At 51.4% G+C, this 17825-nt stretch overlaps 1 protein-coding gene across 2 annotated transcripts in view; it reads right to left on the reverse strand.

Moving 5' to 3' along the window:
- The window catches only part of ARHGEF25 (Rho guanine nucleotide exchange factor 25), an 896541-nt gene that overhangs the window by 26978 nt on the left and 851738 nt on the right, over positions 1 to 17825 (reverse strand). The gene's annotated exons all lie outside the window — the stretch shown is intronic.

Below are 17825 nucleotides of genomic sequence, written 5' to 3' on the forward strand. Positions count from 1 at the left end.
CAAAAGCAGCCAATAATTACCTCATGCTTTGAGCATGTGTTCTACTACATAACATTCTAATTTATGAATGATTGTAACTAAGATCAAAATTCAAGTAATGATCAAAACTCACCCTATCTTATTACCCTTTGCCTTGGAACCAATCCATTTAACCTCACCAAAAGTAAGGATATTTTTGACACTGAAATGTTGTTTGTTCCCCAGATCAACACAGCTGTGAAGGCTGGCAACCTGCAACTCTTGCTTTACTCCGAAAGAACTTCCACTACTCCATAATGACTTTTGGTGAACAATGTTATGTTATGTTATTTTAATGTTATAAGGTGCACAGCTACCCAAGGGTTTCCCGGCGCCGCCTGACAGGAACAGAAGGAGAAAAAGAAAGTGCTCTACATATCAAACAACTAGGTTTTTAAACACTTACGAAAATTCTCATATATAGTTTCAGTCCGAAGTGACATAGGGAGGGAATGTTAATATGGTGTCAAAAATATCATTAATATATCGTGGGGCAGAAAACTGCACATAAGAATATTGAGTTTTTAAGTCTTTAATATTTTTAAAATAGTTGTATGAAATATCGCTTTGTTATTATTTTGAAATGTTTTACTATTTTGAGTGTTTTAAATTAATGAACAAGTTACATACCTTGAGTAACGCCTTATCTGGTATAGACTCTATCTAGCGGCAATACCGCTGCATGCTGGAAGGGGCTGTCGTTCAGCTCCAAGTCGGCATTGTGAGCGTCATCTGTGTCAGAAGTGATGTGCGCGGTGTTTATATAGGTATCACCCCAGCACGCTGAGGTCAGTTTCTTTTCGCGATTTTCCACACCAAGATTGGAGAGCCACGAGTACCTGACAACCGGGGTGAAATTCTAAGGCCATTAGAAGGGTGACCCCTACACTGTAATCAGTTTGCTGAGCAGGGTGGATGGGAGGATTGTTAAGGTATCTGTGGCTAGACAGAGTCTTTACCAGATAAAGTGCTACAGAAGGTAAGTAACTTATTCATCTGATAGAGACTTCTAGCTGCAGATTCCTTACATTAGAATAGATACCCAAGCAATACCTCCTTGAAGGTGGGTCTGCCAACAGATTAGACCAAGAAGTTCTGCAGGACTGAAAAGGCAAAATGCTCATTATGACGGAACTCACTGTCCAGACAGTAACGTTAGATGAACGCATGTAGCGACGCCCACATTGCTGCCTGACATGTCCAGGACAAGAACTCTATGAGCTAATGCAGTGGTCACAGCCTTGGCTCTGGTGGAGTGAGCACGCAAACCCTTCGGGCATTGCTTTTTGTCCGATGCGTATCAGATCTTTATACTAACACGATCCATTGTGGGAAGGTCAGTTTCTGCAATGCCTTCCATTTCTTAGCTCCAACATACCCTATAAAGAAATGATCATCCACCCGGAACTCTTTATCTCAATCAATGTGGAACAACAACTCTATTTTTGGCTCCAGATGTTGGAGTCTCTCCTCTTCTTTAGAGGGATGAGGCATAGAAAAGAAGGTAGGCAAGGTGATGGTCTGGCCCACATGAAAGGGTGTCACAAACTTCAGTAGAAAGGAGGCATGAGTCCTGAGAACCAGCTTGTCTGGGTAAAAGGTGATATAAGGAGGGTGCAGAGAGAGAGCCTGCTTTTCACTGACCCTCCTGGCTGGTGTAGCTGCCACAAAGAAAGCCGTCTTGAGGGTTAACATAGTGGGCATTTGAGCAGAGGATCGAACTGTGTGCACATGAGAAAAATGAGGGCCAGATTTAAGTCCCATTGGGGCATGATACATGATCTGGGAGGAAACAAATCCTGGAGACCTTTTTAGGAACATAGTCACAACAGGTGACTTGAACAAAGAAGGTTGGTCCGGCAACCACAAAAAAGCCTCACTGGTTGATAAACAGCCCTTAACTTCAGTCAAACTAGGGAAAGGAGTGCAGAGCGATGGTCGGTTATCTTGGATACACACCCTGGCACAAATTTGTCCCAGAGGCAGGCGTACACCATCTTAATAGAGGGACACCTGTCTGCTAGAATAACATTGCAGACTTCAGAAGGAAGGTCAAAAACTGTCAACTGTCACCGCTCCATCTCCCCGCAAGAAGACAGAGGATGCACAGGTTTGTATGCAGAACTCTCCCCAGTTATTGCGACAGAAGATCCTCCAGGAGAGTCATCCTGACCAGAGGACCAATGCTCATGCTCAATAGCTTGGGATACCAGAATCTCTATGCCCAATCCTGAGACACAATGTTTTGTGTTGATCATAAACTACAACCTCATTAACCTATAAAAGAAACAAGTCAAAAAATGTCACTTGTCCTGTCTGGACAGGGGTGGTATTGGAGGAAAGACGTACAAGAAGCTGGAGCTCCACTCGAGACGAAAAGCATCTAAGAGTGGGAGCTGGCCTGAAAACTCCAACACGCAAACCTGCTGACATTGTGCATTCTCGATGATTGTGAACAGATCTCACCACAGCCCTCCCCACTCTTGAAAGAGACCTTGAACCACTTACGGATTGCAACACCATTTGTAATCCGCTAGGCATTGACGGCTGAGTTAGTCCACCCTGGTGTTCAGAGGAAGCCACTAGGGAAAAATGCCCTGACATTCCATCCATGTGCAGAGACAGTGGACTTCTTGACAAAGGGCCCACGATTCCCCCGCCCCCAAGTTTGATGCAGTACCACATGGCGGTAGTGTTGTCTGTGAACAACTGCAACAGCCTTCCCCTTATCCAATGAAGAAAGACTTACAGTGCCAACTGGATCTCCTGCAGGTTGATGTGAAGCTCGGGCTCAGCCAGAGTCCTCTGATCTCCAACACTCCCAGGTGGCTGCCCCACCCCAGGAGTGACACATCTGTCACTACAGTGAACCCTGGCTGGGGAAGGAAGAGGGGTCTTGCTGCTGACCCAATTGCGGTCGATCAACCTCCACTGAAGGTCTTTTTCCGTTCCCTCTGAGATCTGAACCATGTCAAAGAGATTCCCCTGATGCTGTGCCCACTGGAACTTCAGGTCCCGCTGTAGAGCTTGCATATGCCAATGGACGTGTGTCACAAGAAGGATACAGGAGGCCATGAGGCCCAACAGCCGCAGAGTCAGGCTCAGCAAAATACAGGATAGTGGCTAAAATATGGATAACATAGCCTGAATATCGCCACTCAGGAGGTTATGTCCGAAACTGCATGAGTAGTGCGATCTGACGTGGCAGTTTGGTCAAATAAATTAAGAGAGTGGAATATTTACCACGTTCAACCAAGTGCCTCTTTGCATTTTCATTGACTTTGATCTATTTCAAAAAGCTTCAGTACTTCTATTAAATATCCATCACTTAATGTATGTACATAGACGGTGTTCCTGATGAAGGCAGCAGTGCCGAAACGCGCGTAGTTTTCAACCCTGCCGCTTGCCATCATCATATCATCAATTTTCAGATATATCAATATTGACATCATTGTACAACTGTATTTGTTATGAGCTTCAAATGTGTATATATATGAACCTATATTTATGTCTCCCGGCGCGAGCTCCCCTTCAGCAACCAACTCTTCGAGGTAGGTGAAGATTGGAACCCATAATCTCCTCATATGTACTACAACTATCACCATCACCTTGATAAACTCCTGAGGGGCACTAATCAGGACCAAAGGGAGCAGAGCAAACTGAAAGTGCTCTTGGCCCACGGTGAACCACAGGTAATGTCTGTGGGCAGGCAGGATGGGGATGCAGAAGCATGCATCCTGCAAATCCAATGCTACCATCCAGCCTCCAGGATCAAGGACAGACAGGACTTGAGCTAATGTGAGCATTATGAACTTCTCCTTTTTCAGGAAGAAGTTAGAAGGTGTATGTCTAGATTGGGACGAAGGCCTCTATTCTTCCCAGGCACCAGGAAGTAGTGAGAATATTACCCATGACCAACTTCATCTTTCTGACGGAGTAAGAAGAGATGGTCTTTCGTTGTCTGGTCATAAGTGGGTGGCATGCGTGGAGCTGTGTCAAGAAACGGGATGACTAGCCCCTTTAGACTATCTGTAAAACCCATTTGTCGGATGTAATAGATGGCAAATGGTCCAGGTGATGGTGAATCCTGCCCCCCACTGAATGCCCGTGGTGGTAAGAGGGCAAACTAAAGGGATTTGTAGGCTGCAGCTGCTAAGGGAGTAGCGGACTGACCGTACCACTGGCTAATTGTTCCACGTGGTCAGTGGAAAACTGGTCATTGGCCATGAAAAGCCTGGGAAGCCAGTTGGCTTTGGTGACTGGAAGGTAATGAACGCAGATGGAAGCCACTTCCATAGCCCCATAAGGGATGGAAGGTGGACTGGAGTTGACAAAGGGCCATGGATAGGCCCGTGGCCTGGTCGTAACTCTGCTATTCTTGAAACACTCTAGCGCTGAGTCCGCCTTCTCACCAAAAAGGTGAGAGCCATCAAAGGGCATGTCCATGAGTGAAGCTCGGACATTCCCCGCAAAACCAGTGATTCTCAGCCAGGGTTGGTGCCGAAGGGCCACCGCAGATGAAATTGATATGCCCAGGGAGTTGGTTGTAGCTTGTTCACATTTGTTGATGAACTTTACTGCATCTCTGCAGCCTGCAATTGCCTGGGACAGTATGGCTCGGGCCTCCTCCAAGACTATGGGCAGCACCTGCAAAATCAAGTCCCAGATCATATGGGTGTATCGGCCCAAGAGGCACACAGTGTCCACAGACTGCAGTCAATCAATCAATCAAGACATTTATAGAGCGCACTACTCACCCGTAGGGTCTCAAGGCGCTAGGAGGGGGGGGGTGCCGTTACTGCTCGAACAGCCAGGTCTTGAGCTTCTTCCTGAAGGCGAGGTGGTCTTGGGTCAGGCGCAGGTCGGTCGGGAGGGAGTTCCAGGTCTTGGCGGCCAGGTAGGAGAAGGACCTTCCTCCTGTTGTCGCTCTTCGGATGCGGGGGACGGCGGCGAGGGCGTGGCTGGTTGATCTGAGGTGGCGCTTGGGAGCGTAGAAGTTGATTCGGTTGTTGAGGTAGCTCGGGCCTTGGTCGTGTAGGGCTTTGTGTGCGTGGGTGAGGAGACGGAAGGTGATTCTTTTGTTGACGGGGAGCCAGTGCAGGTCTCTCAGATGTCCGGAGATGTGGCTGTTTCGTGGGATGTCGAGGATGAGTCTGGCTGAGGCGTTCTGGATCCGCTGGAGTCTCTTCTGGAGCTTGGCGGTGGTTCCGGCGTAGAGGGCGTTGCCGTAGTCCAGTCGGCTAGTGACGAGGGCCTGGGTGACAGTCTTCCTGGTCTCGGTGGGGATCCACCAGAAGATCTTCCGTAGCATGCGTAGGATGTTGAAGCATGACGAGGAGACGGCGTTGACTTGTCTGGTCATGGAGAGGGAGGAGTCCAGGATGAAGCCCAGGTTGCGTGCGTGGTCCGTCGGTTTGGGTGCGGTGCCCAGGGCGGGGGGCCACCAGGAGTCGTCCCAGGCGGAGGGCGAGGAGCCCAGGATGAGGACCTCCGTCTTGTCTGAGTTCAGTTTCAGGCGGCTGGTCGTCATCCACTCGGCTACATCTCTCATCCCTTCGTGCAGGTTGGCTCTGGCGGCGGCGGGGTCTTTGGTCAGGGAGAGGATCAGCTGGGTGTCGTCGGCGTAGGAGATTATGTTGAGGTTGTGTTGGCGTGCGATGGCCGCGAGGGGGCTCATGTAGACGTTGAAGAGGGTGGGACTCAACGAGGATCCTTGAGGGACGCCGCAGATGACTTCGGTGGCCTCTGACTTGTACGGTGGTAGGCGGACTCTCTGTGTTCTTCCGTCGAGGAAGGAGGTGATCCATTCCAGTGCCTTCTCCTGGATTCCGATGTTGCCGAGGCGCTGCACTAGGGTGCGGTGGCAGACAGGGTCGAAAGCCGCGGAGAGGTCCAGGAGGATGAGGGCCGCTGTTTCTCCGTTGTCCATCAGGGTTCGGATGTCATCGGTGGCAGCGATGAGGGCGGTCTCGGTGCTGTGGTTGGCTCGGAAGCCAGACTGTGAGGGGTCGAGGGATCCATTCGTCTCGAGGAAGGGGGCCAGCTGTTTGTTGACGGTCTTTTCGATGACTTTGGCCGGGAACGGGAGGAGCGAGATGGGACGGTAATTCTTGAGTTCGGTGGGGTCCGCTGTAGGTTTCTTGAGAAGAGCGCTGAGTTCTGCGTGCTTCCAGCTCTCCGGGAAGGTGGCGGTGTCGAAGGAGGTGTTGATAATGTCCCGCAGGTGGGGTGCGATGACAGCGTCGGCCTTGTTGAAGATGTGGTGAGGGCAGGGGTCAGTCGGAGATCCGGAGTGGACGGAGTTCATTGTGCGGATGGTGTCTTCGGTGCTGATCGGAGTCCAGGCGCGGAGGGTGGTGGTGGGTGGCGTTGCTGCGGTTGTGGCGTGCGTTGGTTGGATGCTGAAGCTGTTGTGTATGTCCGCGATCTTGTTGTGGAAGTAGGACGCGAGGGAGTTGCAGAGGTCTTGCGACGGGGTGATGTCGTTGTTTCCGGCGTTGGGGTTGGAGCGCTCTTTCACGATGTTGAAGAGTTCCTTGCAGTTGTGTGCGTTGTTGTCCAGCCGGTCCTTGTATGTGTTTTTCTTGGTGGCGCGGATCAGTTGGTGGTGTTTCCGGGTGGCGAGCTTGAGGGTGGTCATGTTGTCCGTTGTTGGTTCCCTTCTCCATACTTTCTCGAGGGCTCGGCAGTTCTTCTTGGAGCTCTTGAGTTCGTCGGTGAACCATGGGGTTTTTCTGCTGCCGGGTCTGCTGGGCGGGGTCCTCAGAGGGGCGAGTTCGTCCGCGCAGTTGCTGATCCACTTCGTGAGGTTGTCGGCGGCCTGGCTGGGGTTCGCTGAGCCGGCAGGAGGGTGCTGGCTCAGGGAGGCGGTGAGCTGGTCGGCTGTGATCTTGTTCCAGCTTCTTCGGGCAACCTGTTGCTGGTGGTGGTGGATCGTCGTTCTTTTGAAGGTGAAGTGGACGCAGCTGTGGTCCGTCCAGTGGAGTCCTGTTGCGTGGCTGAAGGCGATGTCTTTGCTGGATGAGAAGACGGCGTCGAGTGTGTGTCCGGCGAGGTGGGTGGGGGTGGACACCAGCTGCTTGAGTCCGAGGTTGGCGAGGTTGTCGAGCAGGGTGATGGTGTTGCGGTCGCTGTTGTTCTCCAGGTGGAAGTTGAGGTCCCCCAGGAGGATGTAGTCGGCGGAGGGGAGGGCATGCGGGCTGATGAAGTCGGCGATGTCCTCGCTGAATCGTGTGCGTGGTCCCGGGGGTCGGTAGATCAGGGTGCCTCTGAGGGTGGTCTTCGGGTCGGTGTGGATCTGGAAGTGCAGGTGTTCGGCGGTGGTTAGGGTGTCGTCGGTGTTGGTCGTGATGCGGATGGTGTCTCTGTGGATGATGGCGATGCCTCCTCCCGTCTGGTTGGCGGTGCGGTCCCTCCGGGTGATCTTGTAGCCCTCTGGGATGGCGATGGCGATGTCGGGCGCTGAGGAGGCGTTCATCCAGGTCTCCGTGAGGAAGGCGATGTCAGGGGCTGTGGTGCCGAGGAGGTCCCAGAGTTCGATGGCGTGTCTGTGGACGGAGCGGGTGTTGAGCAGGATGCACTTGAGGTGGTTGTTGCTGGTGTTAGGCTTGGCGGGTGTTGGTGCGGGGTTGGTCCGGATGCAGGCGAACTTGCAGGCGTGGCAGCTGAAGGGTCCGTGGGTGTGCTTCGGGGTGGCTCGGTGACATCCCGGGATGGCGCCGGTGTTGAGTGCGATGAGTTCGGCGGCGTTGTAGGTTCGTCGGGTCGGCTTCCGTCGGAGGGGGCCAGAGGTCCTGGCACTGGGCGCGGTCCAGGCGCGGACGGGCGCAGACGGGCTTACCTTTGGCGTGCCTTCGGCGCACAATCGGCGCGCCCGCTGCGCGTCAACGCTGCGCGTTCGCACGGTCGCCATATATGGCGAAGTGCGCGGGGGGGGCGGAGCAGCTGGGAGGCGGGAGCGGGGAGGGTACACAAGAAAAAGGGGTGGGGTTAGCGGCGGTGGCGGGAAGCGGGGAGGGGGGACGAGGGTCAGAGAAAGGCAACACAGGAAGGAAACAACGACTTACTGGGAAAAATACAGGCAATACAGACTGTCAAAACTACTAAACAATAAATACAGAAAATACCATACAATGCAGAAACAACAAGGGCAGTTCGAGCGAGCATGGACCACGCCGCTCTAAGGAAGGGGGCGCGGTCACGCGACGGAATCGAGGCACACGGGCAGGGAGGCGCACGCAGCAGCTGGTGGCCGTGCGGCGCGGGGGTGTCCTAGAGCTAGGTCACACTCACCTGCGCCGCACGGTCGCCATATATGGCCAAGTGCGCGGGGGGGCGGAGCAGCTGGGAGGCGGGAGCGGGGAGGGTACACAAGAAAAAGGGGCGGGGTTAGCGGCGGTGGCGGGAAGCGGGGAGGGGGGACGAGGGTCAGAGAAAGGCAACACAGGAAGGAAACAACGACTTACTGGGAAAAATACAGGCAATACAGACTGTCAAAACTACTAAACAATAAATACAGAAAATACCATACAATGCAGAAACAACAAGGGCAGTTCGAGCGAGCACGGACCACGCCGCTCTAAGGAAGGGGGCGTGGTCACGCGACGGAATCGAGGCACACGGGCAGGGAGGCGCACGCAGCAGCTGGTGGCCGTGCGGCGCGGGGGTGTCCTAGAGCTAGGTCACACTCACCTGCGCCGCACGGTCGCCATATATGGCCAAGTGCGCGGGGGGGCGGAGGCTAGGTTTGCGAAAGAGAACATCCTCTTGCTAAAGGTATCGAGTCTCTTGGATTCTCTATCCGGTGGAGTGGTGGGGAACATGACAGGATTGACTCTGATTGACTCTGGAAGTGGAGGCTTGGACCACCAACCTCAAGTTATCCAGGATGGGGTGCTGGGTGAAGAAACTGGTGTCACCTGGAGTGGGGCGATGGCGGAGGACTTCAGAAGTGCTTCATTAAATGAGAGTAAGGGTTCGAAGGGGGCAACTCCTGGGTGAAGCACCTATGTCAACACATTTTATTCTCTCTTCAGGCCTGTCGAATGTAAAAAAGGCACTGGCTTCGAGTCGGAGGGCATGGTCCCGGTCAACACCCGTCCAGCTCTGTGTCAGAGTAGAAAATGACAGTGGGGATGGTGCCACTGTGGGGCGTTGGTTACGCCCGGAGCATTGGCACTGGAGTGGGCATTGAGGAAGATCGTGGTCTCTGGCGTGGCCCCTCCGCACCAGACCAACTGTTGTAGAACTGGTGGAGAGGGTAACCCCCACTAGTGGGAATCCAATCGGGCCCCTCCCAAACCCATGGGGCCCGAAGGCACCCCAGGGGTGTTGTATCCACCCAATTGTGAGGTGCATGGCCTCCTAGAACTCATTTAGTTGGGAAGAAGTCGCTTCAGCTCTAGGAAAGTCAGAGAGGACTGGAGCAGAACCTGGTGCAGGCTCCATAGACGAGCCAGACATGTAGTTCCCACCCTCCTGCACCTCATCTGAGGATTTTGATGGGCGCAGGGAAGACCTCTTCAATGTCTTCAACTTCATTTTGCAATGGGACTTACCTGATGACTTACATCGAAACGACGACCTTCAGGTGTGGCTCCACGAGTGGTGCCAGGACCTACCACCCGACCAGGATCCTGAACGCTGCAGGGTCGTCCAATGCCACGTGAGGAAGAGCTTGAGGGAATGCTTCCTCAGTACCTTTGGGTGTAGGGCGTGGCAGTCCTCACAAGTCTTGGAGCCGTGGTCCCTCTCCAAGAATCACAGACAAACTAAGTGTGGGTCTGTCGCAGATAACTGCCTGTGACAGGCACCACATTTTGAAACCTAAATATTTTTGGGGTAAGACCACCCTAGGGCTGACAGGTCTGACACTCCCTTTATGAAATAATTGACCTAGGGATTGTGGAAAAAACAGCAAAATTGTCAATAAAAGACCTCTGTGTGTGGGAAGTTCTCAAGAGGCTAAATGCTTTCTACCCGAGGGTACTGGTAAACATCTCACTTTACACATCATGAAGACATTCACTGAGCAACACAAGGCTGGTAATGACTTAGCCATCTATGCCGTAATAAAACTTCCTAAAAACAACCTTCCAAATTTGCTACTGAACATATTGAGGCCACCTAACCTAGCATGGGATGTTATTCCCCTTTTCAAGGGCAAGTCTACCTATGATATCTGATTTTCAACAAGCTCCAGATATTGGTAATGTGTAAGTCCTTCTAACTCAATTTGTCCTAAGACTCTTCATTCATATATTATTACCTTAGTCTTTTGAAAGTTCACACTGAATGTATTTCTGTCAGCATCATTGTCTAATATTGACCAATCTATGCTAGATCATATCTAAACAAGGTAGAAATGTGTTCCTTGACAACCCTCAGGGGAATATTTTGACTTCACCCAACTTTTGCAAGATACCACCATACAAATGTGGAGTATGAGTGGCACAAATCACACCTCTATCGTGCCCACACTTACAAGGGACTCTTTCTGTAACTCTCTCGTCACCAGAGACCTAAGCCCTCACTAAGGTATTGGCATAATATCTGCTTTGAATTGTAGTCAAGCATGTTCTTCTCATTGCTCCAGTTAGAACCACAGTACCCCAGCATGACTATCAGGCATTTTTGTGTAGTCCATAAAGGCACAGTGTAGCAGCACTGCAATGCATTGCAGCCTTGCAGGCCACTGTAATCAGCACCATCACACTGCACATTACAGCAACTACTTTGAAATCTGGCATCAATCTTTGGTTATGCATAAATAGTGGTACATTTCAAAGTAATACTGTAGTCAGAAATGATAAACGTATATAAAATCTAATATTAAGAATGAGTCACAAGAAAGTACTAAGATATTTGCTATAGAAAAGAGACTATCTACTGGGTAAGATTTCTACAGATTGCTCTAAGAAAATGAGACTTAGCTATTTGGGATTATGAAGGTGAATTGAGCTTGCTACCTCTCTTTTTTAATGTTCCTCAAATGTCTCTTAGCTCGTACCAGCACTTGTAGACAATCTGCGCCAATGATAGCTTCTGGATTGCTGGACAGGCCAGGTTGAGGGGTGACTCAAGCTTAAAGAGCTCTAAAGTTGTGGTGTTCGAGGTGGGGATGCATAGTTTATTTAATTGGAGATAGAATTACTAGATGGCACTCTCACTCTGTATGGTAAACTGCTCCTTAGAATGCAGACCTTAAGGAGGTTCAAGATTCAGATTACGTATTCAGGGAGCTACGTATTCAATGACTACACATATGGCAAGTCACTTTAGTTGTTGGTAGTTTATGTACATGCATGCATAGAATTTTGAGACTAAATGTTGACCTTTGGAAAAAATTAAGTCAAAATACCAAAGGGAATCCTGAGTCTTCAGTTTTTCAAATGTGAAAATATAAAACATGGCAGAGCAGCCAGTTGGTTTTGTAAGAGTCCCAATATGGGCAGAGGCAGAAGAGAAAGGTCCACAGGCAAGCATTCAAGGGCCTGAATCTCTCAAAGAACAAGTTTAGGAGCACTCCCCAGCTTCTACGGGTAGAATGATAGAATAAACACTGATATCTATGAACTTATTTTGATTCCTGACTCCTTTTTTTTTTAAATGTTCTTTTTCTTTTGAGCCTTTCTGGAGTTACACATTTCCAAAATGTGCTCAACTTTTTGGGTTTTGTCTCAGACTTTTAAAATACTTTATGAGCTACTGTTTGGCATGTAGACACTTGTCTTCGTATTCACCAAAGAATCACACCATATACCTTTATTGAGGATTTGTTAGGAACTTTGGTGATATATCTATCCTTGAACACAAATGGATATGTGACTTTAAAAATGTAAAAATAGCGTGAGCATCAAATGCACGCAACTCACAAAAAATATTTAAGATGTGCATGCATAACATAGAATGCATGTGCAAATATGAGCAAACTGCCCGAGGGCAGAGAAAGGGTTGGAACTGCAAAATAATTTAGCGTTCCAAATCAGGAACGTCTAAGGCACGTAATAAAAATATGTCTTATGTCACAATGGAATTAAACGGACAAATGGGTTTGCTGATTTTTGAGAGTTGAGCAAAACAATTGATACAATTTACATTGGCAGTCAGTATCCCCCAGCCTGGATATGAGCGGGGGTACTCAATACGAATGGTTCAGCTTTTTGAAGAATTCTTAACAGTTTAACAATTCCCTCAATGTTGTAGTGCACTCTGTAAATTCATACCGGATTAGTGGAAGGGTTTAACATTCATGTTATGTAGATGCCTGGGAAAAGGTGGATTAAAAACAGCTGTGACAGGTTTATAGAAGACTCTCAAAGCACAGTATGTGATACAAGAGGTGTAGAATAACAATTCTAACTATCTATGACGCACTGGCAAAGGCAAAGGGAATGGCCATGTTGTACGAGTTACATACCTTCGGTAATGATGTATCTGGTAGAGACGATTCTAGCCGCAGATTCCTTCACGTAGAATTATCCCCAGGCATGAGACTGGATACGGAAACTTTTTGCCACAGCATCCCTGCGCGCGGGGGGCGGAGTGACATCACACGACTCCGCCCAGGCGTCGTCCACGCATGTGACGTCAGCGAGGTCACATAAGCCCCACCCCGGCGCGCCTACGTCAGTTTTCTTCTGAGAACTTTTCCGCACCACAACGCGGAGCCACCAAACAAAAAACTGTGGGAGCATGGGAACAGTGTGCGTAAGAGTATACAAAAAGCACCCCATAAAGAACAGTGCAACACTGCAGTGTCCAAGGGCAGACAGAGATAGGAAGAACAGAGCAGAGCCCTGAGCAGCCACCCCGCCAATACATAGACAGCAACCCCCCAAGTCACCCCCGGAGACAGGTAACCTGCATAAAGTCATGACACATGTAGCAGGCCTACAATCACACCCCGAAACAAGGAAGGGGAGACAGTCCCAACAGGTAGGAACAACCAACCTCCAGCCACCCTAGCCTAGAGGGCATCCACCCCAAGAATCAAGGGTAAGGCATGACCAGATGCCCCCAACCCAGAGGAGGTAGAGGGGCCAGGCCCCTAGCAGCAAGAGGAAGGGAGGGAATGGAGATATTGGATGCAAACCTCCCCGATCTGGAGCAGCCAGAACAGCGGGACATAGGAGCACCAGAACTTTACCTTCCCAGAACCAAGAGGAGGAAAGAACAGCAATCAGATGGAGCCACCATCAAGAGCAAAAGAAGGCATCCACAGAAGACATGGCCCCCCCAAGGGAGGCGAGTACCAAGGACCAGCCTAGGGGTCCTCGCAGAACGGGGAGGAAGGGCAGGCCGTGAAGGAATCTGCGGCTAGAATCGTCTCTATCAGATACATCGTTACCGAAGGTAAGTAACTTGTACATCTGATGGAGACTAATAGCCGCAGATTCCTTCACGTAGAATAGATACCCTAGCAAATACCATGGGGAAGGAGGGTCTGTGAAAGGACCCCACCAGACTGGACAGAACAGAAGGCCCACAGAGGACCAGACCTGTGGACCAGGGAGGTAACCTCGACCCTACCATGCAAGAGGACCCTCACAAGTCAAACGCCAGCAGCCCCAGAAGGGATGTAGGAGGAAGAAGGAAGAGTGGAGGCCCACACACTCACAACAGAGGAACCCAGGGCAAGGACGGAGAGGCCGAAGCATCCCACTCCACCCCTAGGGCAACAGAACTTCCACCCAATGCCAGGACAGGCAGAGGAACATGAAGAAGAAGTCCAGAGGGTCCAAGGAAATCCAAGGAAAGAGGCGAGCCCACCCAGAGGGAAGGCAACAGGCCAGCCAGAATGGTAGCTATAACCATAAGCCGCCAGAAGCACGAAGACACTGAAGCTTCCCAGCTCTCAGCACAAGAGCATGAATGCAGAGGAAATGGCCGGACCTACTCCTACAAGGGCCGCGCACACAACCACAAGAAGCAAAGCAACATACGGAAACGCCAAGGAGAACAGGCACCCGAAGGCAACTAGCACTCCTCAGCAGAGCATAGCTATATAATAGCTACCACTACCCCACCCAGGGTACAGTAAATCCCAAAACACAGGAACCCTCTTTGGAAGAACTTCCGCAGCTGAGGAGAAAGCAAAGCGTCACAGGAAAAAACAGCCGCGTGGAAGGCTTGACATCAGCCCAAAGAAAAACAGAAGGCCTAATCTCAGGGCCGAATCTGTGTACTATTCCAGCAAAAAACACACACACACAGTCAACAAGGGCCGTCCAGCAGCCAACAATGCCAAAGTCCCAGTAAGAAGGACTCAATGGCCAGCAAACACTAACTACAGCCAGGGCATTCAAAAAGCCCAAACCCAGCTCAACTCAGCAGTCACTGAATAGGGGAAGGAGGAGGAGGAGAATAAGGCGGAGGAGGAGTAGGAGGTGGAGGAGGAGGACAGAGCCCAGCCAGGAACCTCTGGATGGCAGAATCAGCCGGGGCATGGAACAACAAGCTGCCATCAAACGGAAGATCAATGAACCACTCCCGAATATTCTCAGGGAACACGCAGTCCCGAAACCAAGCATGGCGACGGAGGGCGACTGAGGAAGCCATGGCCCGGGCCAACACCCCTGAGATGTCCAGGGCGGAGCGGAGAATAAACGCTGCCAGCTCCCAGCCATCCAAAGCATGATGCGGAAGTCCACCTGAACAGTCACCTGGGAAGCCGCAGATCCGAGAGACTCCGCTGAGTCCCACAAACAAGAGGAGGCCCTCACCAATACACACAAGGTGTTAAGGGCCCTCAGGGCAGCACTGGTTGAGGTGAACATGTTGCGCCCCCAAGAGTCCAGCCAGCGGGCCTCCCGGGACGGCGGAGTCAACAGTGGCGGCAGGGAGGGAAAAGCGGTCCTCTTGAGTGCACTTTCGGCAGAGTGGTGGAGGGAGAGGCACGTGGCGCCGGAAGGTGACGGTGCAGAAGGTGTTGAGGCACCGGATCTCCCGATGGGCGGACGCCTCCAAGCTCCTTCCAGGGCAGAGAGGAGCGAACCCTCAAAGGGGAGTACGATCTCCCTCCCGCCAGAGCCCTGGTGGAGAACCTCCAAGAGATGGGCCACCGGGAAATGAGCAATCGGGTCACCCATATGCAGAATGCCCACGGCTGTGGACACCGCATGAGCGAAGGCCGCACCCGCCTCCGTAGGGCCCTGCGGAGAAGAAATCAGCTCCTCCGTGGATGACGGCTGTAGACTAAGACGGCCGTCCCTGAAGCCAAGCGGGGCTGGCAAGGGCCAGACCTGAAAGCCAGAAGGCACCGTAGAATGGGGTACCTGCCGCTCCTCCGACGAGCACCTCGGCCTCAGAAAAGGCAGGAAGCCACCCTTCCACGCTGGTGAAAAAGACACCACGCGGCAGCCAGGCTCCGGGGAAGAGGACACCAAAATGCAGCTAGCGTCCAAAGAGGGAGCGTCCGAAGACGGATCCGTGCACGACCTCCGTGTGGAGCAGTGGAATCCACACCCTGAGGTAGGGCGCCAGCACCATCCGGAGCCGAAGGAGAGACCACACTGGGGACCGGAGCCGAAGTGGCCAAAGGGTGGCGCCGGAATGGCGCCGACTCAACCTCCGCTGAGGCAGCCGCCTGCGTGGAGAGACAAGAGGGACCCGGGGAGTGACCCGAAGTTCTCCGCCAGCCTCGGCCCAGAATGTTGTGGAGGCGGTCCGGCGACCCATGTGGTTGCGCCAGAGACGACTCAACCTCCCACTCGCCCTCCGACAAGGCAGCCGCCTGCGGGGAGGAGCGAGTCCCCACCCCACCTCGGTCCACAGCGGGACAAGAAGAGGTCACCGACCCTTGTGGCGCTGCCCAAAGCAGACACCGGCGCCTTGACGGCATCAGCTCAACTTTGGACGAGGCCTTCGCCTGCCCAGAGGGCCGAGCGGGGGTCAGGGATGCGACCCAAGCCCCGGCGACCTCCCACGACACCACAGGGACTCCCACAGGAGTTTGCGATGAGGCAGAGGCGCCAAGGCATTAAGGAGGGACTCCAGAGGAGCCACACCCTAACAGCACCACATCCTCGAAGCCTGGATCTGAACCAGTCGGCGCCGGGGCCGCCGCCGCGGAGGGCCCAGTGGGAGGCAAGGGATCCGCCAACGCCCCAGGAAGAGAAGAAGGAGGAGAAGCCAGCGAGGCCTGCAAAGCCGCCGCGTATGTCTCCATCTGGACTCTCAATGCCACCTCACGGGAAACGGTGGATAGGAGAACGACACGCGGAGCCACATCACCCGCGGAGAGTCCACGCCCCTGGAGGGCCGAACACCAGCCCCCAGGGACAAACTGCAACACTTACGCACCAAGGAGTGACGCTCTCGCGACATCGGAGAAGGGCGGGGACGATGACCACAGCCGTATCTGAAGCCGTCTGCTGAACCTGATCGAGGGGAGGAGGTCGACCTGGAGAGACGCGCTGACAGGAGTTTCATGCTTGCGCTCCTGCCGCGACTTCGGCTTCAACTGCTTACACGCCTCACAATCAGTGGTGCCGTGATCCTCCCCCAAGCACCACATACAAATGAGATAAGGGTCCGTCGCCGACATAAGACGCCCACACGGCGTGCAAGTTTTAAAGCCCAAAGGCATTCGCACACTGTCCCACCAGAAGAAGACAATTGGTGAAGAAAAAAGGGGCCCCCCAAACAGGCCCGCAGCAAGACCAGATCTGCGTTGCACGCGGAAAAGGAAAAAACTGACGTAGGCGTGCCGGGGTGGGGCTTATGTGACCTCGCTGACGTCACGTGTGCGGACGACGCCTGGGCGGAGTCGCGTGATGTCGCCCCACCCCCGGCACGCAGGGATGCTGTGCCAAAAAGTTTTCGGATCCAGTCTCATGCATGGGGATAATTCAACGTGAAGGAATCTGTGGCTAGAAGTCTTTATCAGATAAGCTGATTCAATGATGCTCAATGGTAAAAAACATATGAAATGAAAACAATTTAAAAAGAAGGCACGCAGCCGAATAAATGTGGTGGATACATACTTGCAATTAAAAATTTAAAAAATAAATAACAATTGCTTATAATTTTAAAGGAGGACTACGGGTGATTTTTAGCAGACAAGTTTACTTAGAACTCTTTATAGTTTTAATACACATCACAGGAAATATTACCCATATTGGTTCAAATAAACTGTACTATTTGGCTTTGAAATACAGTAACCTGAATATATAGTTCGAATATAAGTGGGTGAATAAATAAAATTAAAAAGATAACGAATATGAAAAAAGAATAATTGAAAAAGTAAATTATTGGCCCGCGAGCCCTGACACTGAGGTACACTTCATTTTTTGTGTGTATGATGTGGTGGGTGAAATCAAAACGTAAATGCCAGCCGAACAGACTGTTAATGAAAAGGGCTTTTTTTATTGCATGATACTGGAGAAACAGGTAAAGCTATCTCTAGGCCTCCTAAAAATAGGTCAGAGTTAGCGCTCACAAACTCAAAGCAGCATTTACCACAATTGTCTGCTTCTTGCTCATTCGTCTTTATTCGCGCTCCTGAACTTTGCATTTGTAGGCTCGCTCATGGGAATTATAGACTATATCATCCAGTTTCCCTTTATTTTGCATCACTTATGTTTATCGTTCGGCTTGTCTTCACAGTTGTAAATATTGCAGCTGCTGCAGCTTTCTCCTATTAGTTTTCATGTTAAATTTCTCCCAAATGGGACTGACAGAAACTTGACTCCTTGTAAACAGAAGTGGTCATTCGTTCAGTCAATGGGAGGTAAGAAAATGGTTCCCCCAATGAAAATTCAATAACTTTCCACCTTTTAGAAGACATTGTCTTGAATCCTCGCATA

Source organism: Lissotriton helveticus, chromosome 1_1, assembly GCF_964261635.1.
Source record: "Lissotriton helveticus chromosome 1_1, aLisHel1.1, whole genome shotgun sequence".
Taxonomy (NCBI): Eukaryota; Metazoa; Chordata; class Amphibia; order Caudata; family Salamandridae; genus Lissotriton; species Lissotriton helveticus.